This window comes from Solea senegalensis, linkage group LG2 (assembly GCF_019176455.1).
Source record: "Solea senegalensis isolate Sse05_10M linkage group LG2, IFAPA_SoseM_1, whole genome shotgun sequence".
Classification (NCBI taxonomy): domain Eukaryota; kingdom Metazoa; phylum Chordata; class Actinopteri; order Pleuronectiformes; family Soleidae; genus Solea; species Solea senegalensis.
Window position 1 is genome coordinate 23,089,255 of NC_058022.1, and position 15,191 is coordinate 23,104,445.

At 43.0% G+C, this 15,191-nt stretch overlaps 1 long non-coding RNA gene across 2 annotated transcripts; it reads left to right on the top strand.

The window, feature by feature from the left end:
- The first annotated feature begins 1,815 nt into the window (after nt 1-1,815).
- Nucleotides 1,816-14,747, top strand: LOC122764879. 2 transcript variants are annotated; one of them, XR_006359893.1, is made up of 3 exons: nt 1,816-1,941; nt 2,205-2,265; nt 14,346-14,747. It is a non-coding gene; the product is annotated as an uncharacterized LOC122764879 (long non-coding RNA). The 2 variants fall into 2 exon arrangements; XR_006359894.1 differs by lacking the exon at nt 14,346-14,747 and adding an exon at nt 4,215-7,140.
- Nucleotides 14,748-15,191: the final 444 nt, after the last annotated feature.

Here is a 15,191-nt window from a genome sequence, read left to right on the forward strand (position 1 = left end):
TACTGGTCTCCCGCCATCAGAGGGGAAGACTGCGATCCTGATGGTGGTGGATCGGTTCTCCAAGATGATCCACTTCGTTCCTCTCTCCAAACTGCCTTCCGCCAAACAGACTTCTGAGGCAGTTCTCAACCACATATTTCGCCTCCACGGACTGCCTATGGACACTGTCTCAGACCGGGGTCCTCAATTCATCTCCCGCTTTTGGACTGAATTCTGCTGGTTCCTCGGGGGCCCAACCCAGCCTCACCTCTGGCTACCACCATCAGTCCAACGGCCAGCCGGAGAGGTTGAAGCAGATCCTCGAAACATCTCAGTGATGCATTGTCTCCCACTTACCTGCTGTCTCTGCTCACTCCCCCCCCCCCTTCTCAGTTCTCTTGATGAGCCTCATCCTGTTCACCTGCGTCTTTTGCCCTCTGTCGGCTCCAGCTACACCTGACAATCATGTGGAGGATAAAGTGGTAGAAAATGAATAGGATTTTTTTTTTCTTTTATCCAAGCATTAACTCATGAGAACACAGAATTTAACTTTCACAATATCAATGAAAAAAACCACACACTCTTAATTTCATTGTGACCTGTCCAGGGTGCACCCTGCCTTTTGCCCTACGTTAGCTGGGATGGGTACCCTTATGTGGGGGACAAAGTGGTAGTGAATGAATTTCATTGTATTTTATTACTTAGTAGTAAGGATTGTTTTTGGTGGCTCTGTGTCTTCCGCACTTACTTATGTGATGTATGTAATATGAGTAACAAAGGCCGACTGAGGCTTGTTAGAATTTAGAATAACTTGTGGATGTGGATTCGAACACAGAACCTTCTGATCCGTAGTCAGACGCTCTATCGTTGTGCCACAGAGTTTGCCGTGCCATCTCTGATTGCCTTGTTGAGATTGTTTTCTTTTGTTTAATTACATTTGTCCAGACATGAATATTTAAGTTTTGATCTTATTTATATATGCTTGACAAGACAAACAACCATTCACTCTCACACCTATGGTCAATTTAGATCCAATTTAGTCCAATTTACCTTATCCCCGTATTGCATGTTTTCGGACTGTGGGAGGAAACCGCAGAACCCGGAGAAAACCCACACACACGACTAGAACATGTAGAAACTCCATGCAGAAAGGCCCTTGTTCATTTTGCATCATGATAATAATCACAATTCTAATTTAGGTCCGTCCATCTTTACCACTCCCCTTTTAGGGGGTGCAGTATAAACCTGAAGCCAAAATTAGTTGGACCATGTTGTTATCACATGATATGAATGTGTGACTTACAGTATATGTGGCAAAGGCATTGACATTATATGAATACTGCTAAAACTTGAATTATGTGTGAATAAGTCAATTCAATTCAATTTGATTTGTATTGCGCCAATTCATAACATATATTATCTCAAGGCATTTCACATAGTAAGGTCTAGACCATACAATTATTAGAGCCCTGTTTCTACTTGGAATTATTCTGAATTTTAAATTTTCTTGAATGTTTAATTATTTTTTAATGTGATGTGATGTCATTACCACAATTTATTGTCCCACTGATTTAGAGCAGAGCATCACCACACTAAACACTATTATTATCAGTGCTACATTTTATAATTAATAACTCTTTTTCTTCATTTCATGTGTTCTGCATTATTATGTTTGCACCACAGAGTACCATTTTATTGTATGAACGTATGTTTTTAAGCCTCTCACAGATTGGACTTCATGCATGGCTCATACTAACCACACCCCCTTTTCATTTATATTTTATTTTTTGAGGTCGTGTCCGTGTCGTAGCAGCTGTAATTCACACGTCACAGAGGAGGAGGGGAAGAGGATACACTCTGTGCGTGTGTGCGTGTGTGTGCGCGCTTAAGGAGAAGCGACAACAGTAGTACCGAGACAGAATGAATCCGCTGAATTAAGCGCAGGTGGACCGTGAAAACATGGTAAAGTCCGGTTACATTAGCTGTTATTAGCTGTTTCGGTTTGCAGCGCGTATACTTGTATGGAAAAAAACATTTGTACATATATATATTTGAGATGACCTAACAATGCGTTCTGGTGCTTGCTCTCCATGCGCTCTTCATCACTTTATTATAGTGATATCCTGCACATACTGCATTGCATAGACATCATCCATCACAGATTAGTCTTCATGTGAACCAGTGACGTGTTGGATTGACTGTATTTGTCTTGTTGTGTGGTGCAGGATCGGTGGAAGATGCACAACGCTCCTCTCCTCGTGTGTGTGGCTTTCTCAGCTATGTGCTGTGAGTACATGCCTTTCCTTCTCAGCCTCTTCTGTGCTCACTCTTTTTCTGTGCTCAGATTGTCAGTGCAGAGCTTCTCAGATGAGGGTCAGTAGCTCACTGCCAGTGGCTTTGTGAGAAGATTACAGATTCATCCATTAAAATTACCATGTCAGCCCCAGATTAGATATAGAAGGTAAAAAAAATAAATCAATAAAATGAAAAAAGAGATAATATTTTGCATGGCCTTACAAAAAAATTATGTTCGCTCTTCTGCTCTGATAATCTAAACAAATCAAATCAATTTTTATTTTTTATTTAGCAAGGCATAATCCTTGCAATATTATAGAGAGAAAATATACTAGAACCACCCTCAAAGACGGCGGCATCTGCCTCAACTCGTTGGAGTGAGAAGAAATTGGGGGACAGAGGAGAGGTGGAGGACAACAAGGGGTCATTGAAAAGGAAAGAGGGAGTAGAGAGAGACCCTAACCCTAAGCAGCAAGACGAGAAATGCAGTATATAAAACACAATTTGCTATTTACGACTCATAAAACAGGCAATATTTCAGACAACTTGTCTCTTCGCCAGCTGTTTTCATCTTAAAAGTGGATAGATGTGCTTAAACAGTTGGAAAAAGGCTAAGGAGAGAACATTTTAATGGATCCTCACAGATCCAAAAGAGAAGGTGGAGGTGAATCACTGCTATGAAACCTATGGGAACCGACAAGCCACGGATTTTGTGGTTAGCTTTTGCTAAATCATGGACTCAGACTAGATTTATCAAACACTAGTCTGCACAGAAATGTTAACACAGCAAGTACTTACATGACACTGTCCTTGATAAGGCCAACATGACACTTAACCTTCCAGTGACAACAACGCTATGGTTAGCTGGTAGACTAGAGAGTTGAATGTTTGTCACAAGGTCAGATTCCATTTGTTTGTCTGCCTCATAGAATTCTTTGTGGCTAATGTCCAATTGGGTATCTTTGTTTTCCAAGTTTTCCAACTCTTTTTCTAGTTTATCCAATTTCTCCTATCTGAGCCTCTTTTGTAGTGCCAATTTTGCAATTATCTTTCCTCTCAAAACTGCCTTACCTGCATCCCATACCATAAGGGGGGAAACTTCCCCAGTATCATTTTCTGACAGATATAACTTAATTTCCTCTTGACGTTCTTCCTTCATTTTCCCCTTAAGTGCGTTAAGATAAAGTATTTTTTCTGTTTTTCAGATTTAAATCTAGGTACACCAGACTGTGGTCCAACAAGTCCATTAAACCAGTTTTACATGACCTAAAAAATCCAATATCTTTACTGTACATAAAAAAATAATCAACCCTCAAACAATTCACAGTGTTGCCACTCCCCTTCTGTGACCTGTTTTATATGAGGCTGAGTAAACCTGATTGAAGCCCTGCCTTTTAAGTTTGGCATGCTCGGAATCAGTTAAATGGGTTTCTTGCAGAAATTTTATATCTACTTTGTCCTTTTTCATTTTTCTCAGAATTTTAATTCTTTTTACCGGATTAAGTACACCCTTCACATTGTAAGAAGCCAACCTAAGTGGAATTTTTTGACTTTCCATTATAAGAAAAGTGCCGTCTTCAATCTTAGTACCTCCCCTCCATTCAAACTCTGTAAGAACATGAAAACAAAAAGAACATGATTTGAACAGATCCAAAAAAAACGTGAACTTAACACATTCAACCAATGTCCCAAGTTGAGGTCTTGTGTGTGACCCTGAAAGAGCCGAGATGTTTTGCCGGCTCGGAGGAAAAGCCTCCATACAATGCCAGTAGTGGAGGGCCCTCCTTTAAGTCTTCATAATGAGCCATGCTTTTAGCTTTTTAGCTCAGATCTTCCCCAATCCTATATATTATATTATTAATGACATTAAACTAACCCAAACGCCTCACATGGCGGATTTTTAAATCTTATTTTATTTTTTTAAATTGTTTGTTCCACAGACACTGCTAATATGTCCCCTTACCATAAGGAGTCCATGCCAAGACACACATTACCGGTCATTCCGTCTGAAGCTTCAAGTTTCTTCCTAAAACCATCCCGCGGAGCTTCTGGCTGCTGCTGCTCTCCTCCTCCCGAGGACCGGGTTTTGCGCCACATCAGGTTTTGAACTCTATCAGCCCTGCTCACCGGTGGTTTAAATATCGTCATAGGAAAACCTCTCTTCACCATGTCCCCCGTAGCCTCCTTTGCCGAGTTGTACAGACACATCTCCTCCTCATAAAACACCCTCATTTTGGCTGGAAAAGGAGTTTGAAACTGAACATCATTCTCCCTCAATACCTTCTTCGCCTCCGCGTATTCCCGGCGCTTCCTGAGGGTCGTAATCATGGTCCACGAAGACCTTTTTCCCCCAATAGAGAAACCCTTTTTTTCGCTATACCTGTTTCAGGATTTCTTCTTTAGTTATGCTGCTGGAGAACCTGACAACTATGGATCTCAGGGAAGCATCAGCCGGTGGTTTTGGTCCCAGTGCGCGATGCGCACGCTCGATCCTTAGGTCGTCTGTGTGAGGCAACTGCAGTTTTTCCCTCAGTAGCTTGTCCACGAATGTTACCATCAATGTGGAGTCGCTCTCCGACCCTTCTTTTATGCTGTGAATTCTTATATTCTCCCGTCTTGCTCTTCCCTCTTGATCAGTTAGCTTATTTTCCATCTTAGCCTGTAGCTTTAGCAGTTCCCTAGTAGCCTCCTCCAGCCCCTGCACTCTTTCCTCAGTTTCTGAAATTCGCATTTTGGCTTCGTCAACTCTGCTATTAGTTGCTTTAATGTCTTCACGTATTTCTCGGAGAGTCTCTGCATCTTTACGCTGAAACTCTCTCAGTTTTTGTAATATAATTTGCAGGTTGGCCATGTCCACATCCACCTGTAGCTCATTCGTGCTAAGGTGGCTATCGTGCTCGGGGGACTCCACCTCGGCTGTGTGAGCCCTTTCCTTCGTCTGTGAAGCGTTTTTTTGTTTTGGTTTGGGCATATTAAAAATGCCTATTTAACTTCTTCTGTTAATGTATAACAATCACTTGCAAAAATATGACTGTTTGTTTCATTTGCCCTCCCCCCCCCAATGAGGAGTTGTACAGTTTGATGGCCCGGGGGACAAACAAGTCCCCCAGTCTGTTGGTCCTGTGCATTGGGAGGAGCAGCCTGTTGCTGAGGCTTCTGTGGCTCCTCTGGCAGCTGATGACAGTGTGCAGAGGGTGGCTGGCATTGTCCAGGATGCTCAGCAGTTTGTCAAGTGTTTTTCTCTCTGCCACTGTCACCAGAGGGTCCAGCCTCAATCTGACCACTGAGCCGGCCCAAGTTTTTCCAGTCTGTGGAAGTCTGCCTTAGTTGCGCTCCCGCCCCAGCACACCACAGTGGAGGAGAGAACACTGGTGACCACAGACTGGTAGAACATCCACAGGAGCTTCTTGTGTATGTTAAAAGACTGTAGCCTCCTCAGAAAGTACAACCGTCTCTCAGCCTTCTTGTACAGTTGCCTTGTGTTGCTTGTCCAGTCCAGCTTGTTGTCCAGCCACAGCCCAAGATATTTGTAGGTCTGCACAACCTCCACCTCCTCTGCTCCTATTAGAACTGGTCTCGGACTGGATGTGACACGTTTCAGAGTTGTAGCAGAAGTCCGCAGTGTACAGAGTGAACAGTGAGCACAGTCCCCTGAGAAGCTCCGATGCTGCTGACCACAGTGTCAGACGTGATGTCCTTCTGATATACTGTGGTCTGTCTGTGAGGTAGCTGGAAATCCAAGCAACCAGGCAGGGGTCCACTCGCATTCTGGTGAGTTTTTCCTTGAGTCCAAGGGGCTAGATGGCACTCGAAAAGTCCAAAAAGGGGATCCTGACTGTGCCACTTCCCTTGTCCAGATGCGAGTGGGCTCGATGTAGGTGTGATGAGCTCCACACAATACCAAAGGAGAGTTTAGATCTTCCCTGGAGACAGTTCAACACTGGGCACAGGAAGTGACTATTTGAGTCGAGGTAAAAGCACAACAGCTACATAATTATACTAAAGAGAGATTGAACTATGGCTGAGAGGTGCGCACAATAAGTTTCAGATAAAACAGGATAAATGCTTATTGCAACATGCACACAGGGACATATTTTCAGCAGGGAGGCTGCCCTACATACCTGCCTGCACTTACTAATGTTTATGTACGCACATGTTAAAGTCAATGATAGATGTTATGCCGGCCCAAGAATTACTTATTGAATAAGTAATTATTACTTACTTTATTAAATTACTTTCTCAAAGTAATATAACTAATTACATTTGATTACTTTTCTTAATTTAAAAGTGGATTAAAACCATCAACCATTATTTTTGAATGAACCACATATTTGTTCTTTACACAAATAACAAAACATGATGAAATATGACTAATGGTTAGGCTACATCTTACTTCATTGTACACTGTTCTTGCATCAGAAATGATATGAAACTAAAGCTGACATCATTTAACCTGCTAGGCATGAAAACACACAGAAGGTTGGCACTTCTTCCCCATTGTATTGTATGTGGTTGCTTGCAGTTACAGCTGTAGGCTAGTCGACAGGACCTTTGCATTGTACTAAAACGTTTGGGCCCTTATCTTCTTGCTGTATGAAGATTTCCAACCCAGGAACGTCTTGTGCGCCTCTGACATTGTTGCTGCTGACTGCCGTACCATTAACAAGTCGATTGAGTCTAGCAGCAGAATGGCACATGACCAGAGAGAGCCAATCACAAGTGTCGGCTTTAGAAGGAGGATGTTGACATGAAAAACACTATTTGATAACACAACTAAACTTATAATCATGGAAATTTCTAAAAGCAACTGTAATTTAATTACATATTTTCTCCCAGTAATGTAACGGATTACATATATACGTATATACATATAAAAATATATTTATAAAAATATATATACATATACATATATGTGAGCTGGGATTGGCACCAGCAGCCCTGTGACCCTCATGTGGAGTATAAGGAGTTAGACAATGGATGGATCACGAATCAGACTCCCTCATACTAAAGGGACAGTAAAGGTTTTTCAACATGGTTGTACGATATGGTGCAGTAAATTGTCTGTATTTATATAACGCTTTTCTATTCTACATTAGATTTTTCAAAGCTGCTTTACAATATCCATTCACTCTGTAGGGAATCAGCTCATTCAAGATGGAGCCAAAATGCATCTTAGATGGCGACCACATGGCCCTTTGTTCTAAGACCATAATTGTAAAAGGGTCCTTCATGGCCAACAGAGTTTCAGTCAGTCAGTCAGTCATCATCTAACCGCTTTATCCTCCACCAGAGGGTCGCTGTGCCAATCTCAGCTACATCGGGCGATAGGCGGGGTACACCCTGGACAGTTCGCCAGTCCACACACAGCTAGAGACAAACAACCATTCACTCTCACTCTCACTCCTATGGTCAATTTGGAGTGTCCAATTCACCTAATCCCCACATTGCATGTTTTTGGACTGTGGGAGGAAGCCGTAGAACCCGGAGAGAACCCACGCACACACGGGGAGAATATGCAAACTCCATGCAGAAAGGCCCTTGTTCCAACCGGGGCTCGAACCCGGGTCTTCTCGCTGCAAGGCGAGAGTGCTAACCACTACACCACCGTGTGGCCCCCCAACAGAGTTTTGTTTTAAGAAAATAAATCCAAAAACTGAAAACAAGCTCTTTCCCGATTACCAATTACAAATAGGGAAATGAAAATCATTGCAAAGATCAGTTGTATGGGTCAGTGAAACTGAAAATCTGGCTGGTACAATCTTCGTCCGTTTCCCGGACAGGAACTTTTACCGACTGGCTGTTCTTATTTTAACTCCCCACGGTCGTCCGGTCGTGGAGGAGGGACGGCGACTGTTTATAAAAATGATTTTAACTGCGAGCAGCGCTCTGTCTCACCCTCCTTTTCCAGCTTTGAAGCAAATGTATTTGAGGTGGGTCGCTCCGACCCGGTGCTGTGTGCAGTCATCTACCGACCGCCCAAATACAATAAAGACTTCTTAAATTACTTTTCTGGTCTTCTGGCTGAAATTATGCCCAAGTATGATCGTGTCCTCCTTGTAGGGGATTTTAACATTCGTGTGTTGTCCTGATAAACAGTTGGTGAAGGACTTTTTAAGCCTTATTGACTCTTTTAATTTGGAGCAGTGTGTGTCTGGCCCCCACACACGAACATGGACACACACTAGACCTCGTCCTCTGTCATGGTCTGTCTGTGTCAAACATGGAAATCTGTGACAATGTGTTCTCGGATCATTTGCCAGTGCTGTTTGAAGCTGTTGTCTCCTGCGCTGCAGTTAAATCTGGCGCTCCTGCTCACCGCCGTCGGATTTTTAACCCTGTCACTGCCAGTCAGTTCTCTGCTGCCTTCAACCAGCGCTCTGACTTAACCTCCACAAACACGGAGGTGCTCAGTTCCTGGTTTCACTCCTCCTGCCAAACCATACTGGACTCTGTGGCTCCATTTAAAACTGTGCAGCCCAGAGCTAAACCTGAACCATGGTTCAATGCGAGAACTCGTGCAGCCAGGCACGATTGCCGTAAAGCTGAAAGCAGGCGGAAAAAGGACAAGCTGCAGGTTTCTCACCAAATCCTAAAAGACTGCTGGCGCTGCTACCAGAACACTGTAAAAGAGGCCAGAAGAGTGCACCTGTCAGACATTATTGAATCCAATTCTCACAACCCATGTGTTATTTAAAACCATTGAATCTGTTCTTGGCTCACCTCCGCCTGCGTGCCCAGTGGAATCCCCTGAAATGTGTAATAGCTTCCTGAATTTCTTTATTGATAAAGTTGTTACTGCAAGGACTCTCATCACCACACCGGCATCTGACCCCTCTGACCATGTTCTTTGCTCAGCTGTGCTTGATTCCTTTGAGCATGTGTCTTTGATTGCGTTAGAAAAAGTGGTTGGCCAGATTAAGCCATCAGGTTCTCCCTGTGACACTGTCCCACCTCACTTTTTTAAAGAGGTTTTCCCCTGTATAGGGCAGTCAGTTCTGGCAGTCTGTCTTCTGGTGTTGTCCCCCAAAGTTTTAAACATGCGGTGGTGCAACCCCTGCTTAAGAAATCTGGCCTTGATTGTGGTATGCTAGCCAATTATAGACCTATCTCCAAGCTGCCTTTTATTTCTAAAATCCTGGAAAAAGTTGTCTACACTCAGTTGAAGTCGTTCCTGGATGAGCATGATATCCTGGAGGTTTTCCAGTCTGGTTTTAAAACAGTGCATAGTACGGAGTCAGCTTTACTAAGAGTATTCAATGACATCCTTGTGGCGGTTGACTCTGGTCACCACGTGGTCCTTGTCCTGCTGGACCTAACTGCAGCGATTGACACTGTAGACCACAACATTCTACTGTCTCGCTTGCAGCACCTTGTGGGCATTAGTGGTAGTGCCCTAAATTGGTTCAGGCGCGTAAGAGTCAGCACATTACCCCTATTCTGGCCTCCCTCCACTGGCTGCCTGTGCATTTTAGAGTCCATTTTAAGATTATTTTGTTTGTTTTTAAATCTTTAAATGGTCTCGCCCCACTTTACCTCTCTGAGCTTCTCCATCCCTACACTCCTGCCCGGTGTCTCAGGTCAGCTGACCAGCTGCCCCTGGAGGTACCGAGGTCTAAGCGGAAGCTCAGAGGGGAAAGAGCTTTTTCCATTGCCGGTCCCAAACTTTGGAACGTCCTCCCACTCCACATCAGACAAGCCCCCTCACTGTCCATTTTTAAAACTCATCTTAAAACCCATTTTTATTCCTTGGCTTTCAACTAAGCATGAGACTCTGCTCTTGTTTTTAGTGTTTTATTGTTTTTATTCTCTTAATATCTTTATTGTTTTATTGTTTTAACATTCTTGTTGTTTTATTGTTTTTATTGTTTTAGTATTTTTATTGCTTTACATGTATAGCACTTTTTTTCAGCTACGGCTGCTTAAAGCGCTTTATAAATAAAGTTGAGTTGAGTTGAGACTCCATCTCCTGTTGGAGCACATTGCTGACCTGCCACAATGTGCCAAGCTGGCTGAAAGCCTTCTGGAATTGCGGGTTTTGCTGCAGCTTCTTCAAGGGAGTTACTTTGCCTATGCCCTTGAAAGCACTGGTGCAGTCTTCCCCAGAAAAGACATAGTATCCCAGAAGGGTGCTGCAGTACTCAGATCCCAGAGGCTCGGCCAGCTCAGACACATTCTCTAGCTTATGATGCAAGCCAGTGCAGTGGTCATGAAATATGGTGAGGTTGATCCTGCTGGTATGGTAAAGGAGGATCAGTACTATGTCAGTGTCAGGGGTCCTCACCACACTGAACCTGGACTTGTACCCCCACTTAACAGCTTGGTGGAGGTACAGAACAACACGGGTGTCTATCTCGTCCTGGTTACTCGTGTATGTCTTAAACAATTGTAACGTTCCATTAAAATATTTTTGTAGCATTGGATATGTGATGACAGCTACAGTTAAGCACTGAAACTATGGTATGAGCATTATGCTTTTGCAACTTAATTGGCCATTTGTTGAAGTTAGGTCATATGATCTCCCATCAACACAGACAATTGCCCTTGCACTTCTCCAGCCAAGATGCTGCCTCATTTCTCCCCCAGACTTTGAGAAGCGGGTCTCACAGTTGCTTCTTGTTTACCTCATTGCTAAGGAAGGACTAGAAGTCACAGGGTTTCTGGGTGTGTGGGCCACCAATGATGAACTTCTCATTGGAGAAGACAAAGTGCTGCTGCCAGCACCTCAACACTTGTGTACCCATTGAGCTTGCCTATGTAGCTCATGGCTGTGTGGAACTTGCCAGGGATTATGATATGCTTTTTGAATTCCTTTTCATACTTCCAGACCATAGGACAGGCTTTCATGGCCACACCCAGGTCAAATGTGTTGATGGTGTATGGCTGGGCAACCTCCTCTGTTGCTGCCTCAGGCCTCTTTAGCAGTTCATACACCACTGTATTGTGTAACAAAACTAAACATTCAATTAAATTCCCTGGCCCAGAATTGTGTGGAAAATTGTGTTCATTTGTCTCTCTAGGTTGTTAACTTGACAAGCTATGCTAATTTCTCTTGCAGTTCTTTCAGGTTCGGATTTGGAACAGGTGCTGTAAAGGGATAAAAATAAACCCCACAGGACAAGGTTTTCCTTTAAATTATGTTGAGATGGTCTGATTCCCATTTCACTTTAAAGACACGATTTTCAAGATCAACTTTTCGCTTTCCCCCGCTCGTTGCCATGGTGCAGCATCTCTTCTTCACTGGTGGAAGAAGCACAAGACGGCGTCTGCATTGGAGGCACCATCTAGTGGCCAACTGTGTCATTACAACTGATTCAGTGCCGCAGAGGACACATTTTTGTAATTAAAAAATTAACGTAAGGGCCACTTCGAGTGAGGGCACGGGCCGTATCTAGGCCCGCGAGCCACCAGTTACCCATCCTTGATCTAGACTATTGTCACCGCTGCATTTTTGTGTGTGACAGAGCTAACATCATCATCTGTTTGATGCAGTTCCTGGCTTTACGAGCCCAGCTGGCCATCATGGCTTGCAATGTGGGCCAGTTCGATCCATATCAGGTCTTAACTAGTCTGGACTCTTCTGTCACTTGTTCAACGGCCCATTTCAGGAATGCTCCCATACATAGCTGCCAAGCTTCTCCAGCTCTGTCTACACCTATCTGACCCCGCCCTGGTGACTCATTCAATGTCACTCTCTGTCTCTCCATAATCAAGAAACCACATCTCCTTTCCGAATATGAAGGACATTAATATGGACACTCTCCTCCAGCATTAACAATATTCTGATTCCTGACTATCTCGCCACCTCAGATGAACTGGTTACTTTACACAAAATGCTTTAAACAACATTCTCCACTGAAAACATGGTCTGTTACCGTCTCTCAAACTGCCCCCTGGTTTACCCCTGAACTCAGGTCACTGAAAGCCAAAGGTCGAAAGGCACATAACCAACATATTACATTACAAGGACCTCATCACTCCAACCAAAGCTGCCTACAACTCCTGTCTCATTTGTTTCAATGAAGTTTTCTCTGGTTAACCAAGTCTTCCAACCTCCAGACTCCCTACTCCTCACCTGACCTCATCTGACACCTTATTGTTGTTTTTCAGCAAAAATGCACAATATCCATCAGCACCTCATCTCTGATCCCTCACCTCTTGCCTCCTCAGACACGTTCCCTCAATGTCAGCCTTCTGCAGTTTCCAACTTCCAGATGCCTTAGAAAACTCAGACCTCATCTGTAATGCCAAGCCTTTGATCCCCTCCTCACAGCTCAGGTTAAATCTTGCCCCCCCGATTTCTGCCATAAGAGAGTGTTCCCTCACTCTTCAAAACTGTAGCTGTCACCCCAATGCTGAAAAAACCTGGTTCAGATCCCCACAACCACAATAACCTGTGCCCCATTTCTAACCTACCTTTCATTTCTAAAATGCTTGAATAGTTGCGGTCAATTTCACTACCATCTAACTCAAAAGTGCCTATATAACCTATTAGAGTCTTTTTTTCGCCACTGCCATAGTACAGAAATGGCTCTCATTAAAATCACGAACAATCTTTTAATGGCTGCTGACTCTGGTTTACTCTCTATTCTCATTCTCCTTGATCTTTGATACAATTTCTCACACCATTCTCTCTTTTTTTTTGAAACATGTCTTTATTAAATGTCACCTTAAAACACACAAATCACAGTAAACCATATAACAAAACATTTATAATTCCCCATTCAAACAGGCAGCAAATAACATTCACTTCTAACCCCACGGCACATCAAATGATCACATCACATCATACACACACATTTTTCACAGAGCATCTTCATCGCCATGTTTAACAAAATCTAAAAATCTTTCCCAAATGTCATTGAATTCAGAGTTTATTTCCTGATAATATAATTTAGTCTTTCCAAAGCCAGACTTGAAGGCAGAGGGTTGGACCACTGACATTTTTCCAGCACAGTGGCAATTGAGCGTCTAGCCTGTAGTAAAGACAAATCAACCATCTTCTTTTCTCTAATATCCAGAGAGCAACTGGCATGATAGATACCCAGAACACACACATTTAGAGGAATCAAGGCAGAGGTCATTTGTGAGATATACTGTGTCACCTGTCTCCAATATTTCAGAATTTCCTCACATCCACATAAACAATGGTATAAAGTACCTTGATATTCCCTGCACTTATAACAAAGGTCAGCAACATTAGGGTCAAACCTATTCAATTTTACAGGGGTAATGCATAACCTCATTATCCACTTGTATTGTATCAAGCACAGTCGGGTGGTAATGGTCTGTGATTGGGTCTCTGCTGCCCTCACTGTGCGTGCATTGACAAAGATATGCAGCAAATTAAACACTCTCCCACAAAGTACCAGAGACAGGAGTTGGCTTTAGGTCCTTTAATGGAAGCTGTGTAAAACTGTAAAATAATACAAAATACACACTTAGTTGTATGAACACAAACAAAGGCAGGCTACATAGACACACAAACGACTCTCAAACATCAAAGAAAAATGACACATTCTGTAAAGAAATATGCACAATAACACATTACACACTAGCGATATATCAAGATTGTGCTTCTTGAAGAACCAACGAAAAAAGAATGGAGACAGAGGCCGTTTCTCAATATCCATACTTGTGCGTACTTGTGCGTACTTGCGTACTCCCGTACTTGTGAAAACGTCATCAGCCTCAGTCCAAGTTCTGTTCCAATTGTCAAGTAAGCAAACAGCGAGGACAGTTCTCAAACCCGGAGGTATTCTTGCTCTGCCCGTTTTTACCAAGTATGCATCGGAGGTGGCCATGTATCCCAGAATACATTTCGGCAATTCATGATGGAACACAGAACGCAATATGTATATATTGCTTGCAATGGTTCAGTAAGAGGTTTCTTCAGTTCTGAAGAAGCATGAGAGGGGTTCCCCAAGTTTTTCATATGGCTGTATATATATGCTGTTTGAGGCAATAGATGTGATTATTAGTTAAAGTGATGAGTAGTTCTTACCTTGTTCACAAGATATGCTAGAAGGGCAAGCCTCCTCTCCCTCCTCAGCAATCTGGCTCTTCTTTCCCAGATCCTACACCTCTGGTCAGCAGCCTCCTCTTTGGCCTGCCGATAAAGCATCCCGGCGAGAACAGCAACACATCTTGCATCCATTTTAGTTAGTATTTTTTTTTCGTACTCCAGCTCACCTATACTCATTAACCTCCTCAACTCCAGTGCCTCTTAATCCAACCCTGCATTTTATAGCCATTGCCCTGCTACAACACACCTGATTCAAATGAACATATGGCTTCTGCAGAGATTGAAGACAAGCTGACCATTTAATCCAGGTGTGTGAGAGCAGGGTAACATCTAAATCATGCAGGACAGTGGTCCCTGAGGACCAGATTGTACAACACCATCAACCTCCCACTAATGGTCTGTTATATGAAGACAAAAGACTACAAAACATTAAAAATGTGTTGAATATAAATAACGACATGAGTTGTGGTTGTTTTTTTATATAATTTAGGTTTATTGTAAGTGATTTAATGTTATATGATAACATATGTTTATACGTGCATAGCATATATACAGTCTATGCATTAGGTGGCGGTAATGAGGCTGCAGCACTTGGTGCCAGCCACCATTCGAACAGCAGAACAATACATACATACTTGCTTACTTGAGTATTGAGACACGGCCACATACTTGTGTACTCCCGTACTTGGCAAGTATATACTCCCAGCGTACTTCTCAAATATATACTTCCCAAGTAAGCAAGTACGTACTTGCTTCCTGGAGTATTGAGAAACAGCCAGATTGTATGGTGCGCTCTTCATCATGTGCCGTGTTCCTCAAAATGGCTGTTGGTGTCCAATCAAACTTAAAAACTTTATAGTCAACTGAACCACTAGATGACGATAACCACAACAAC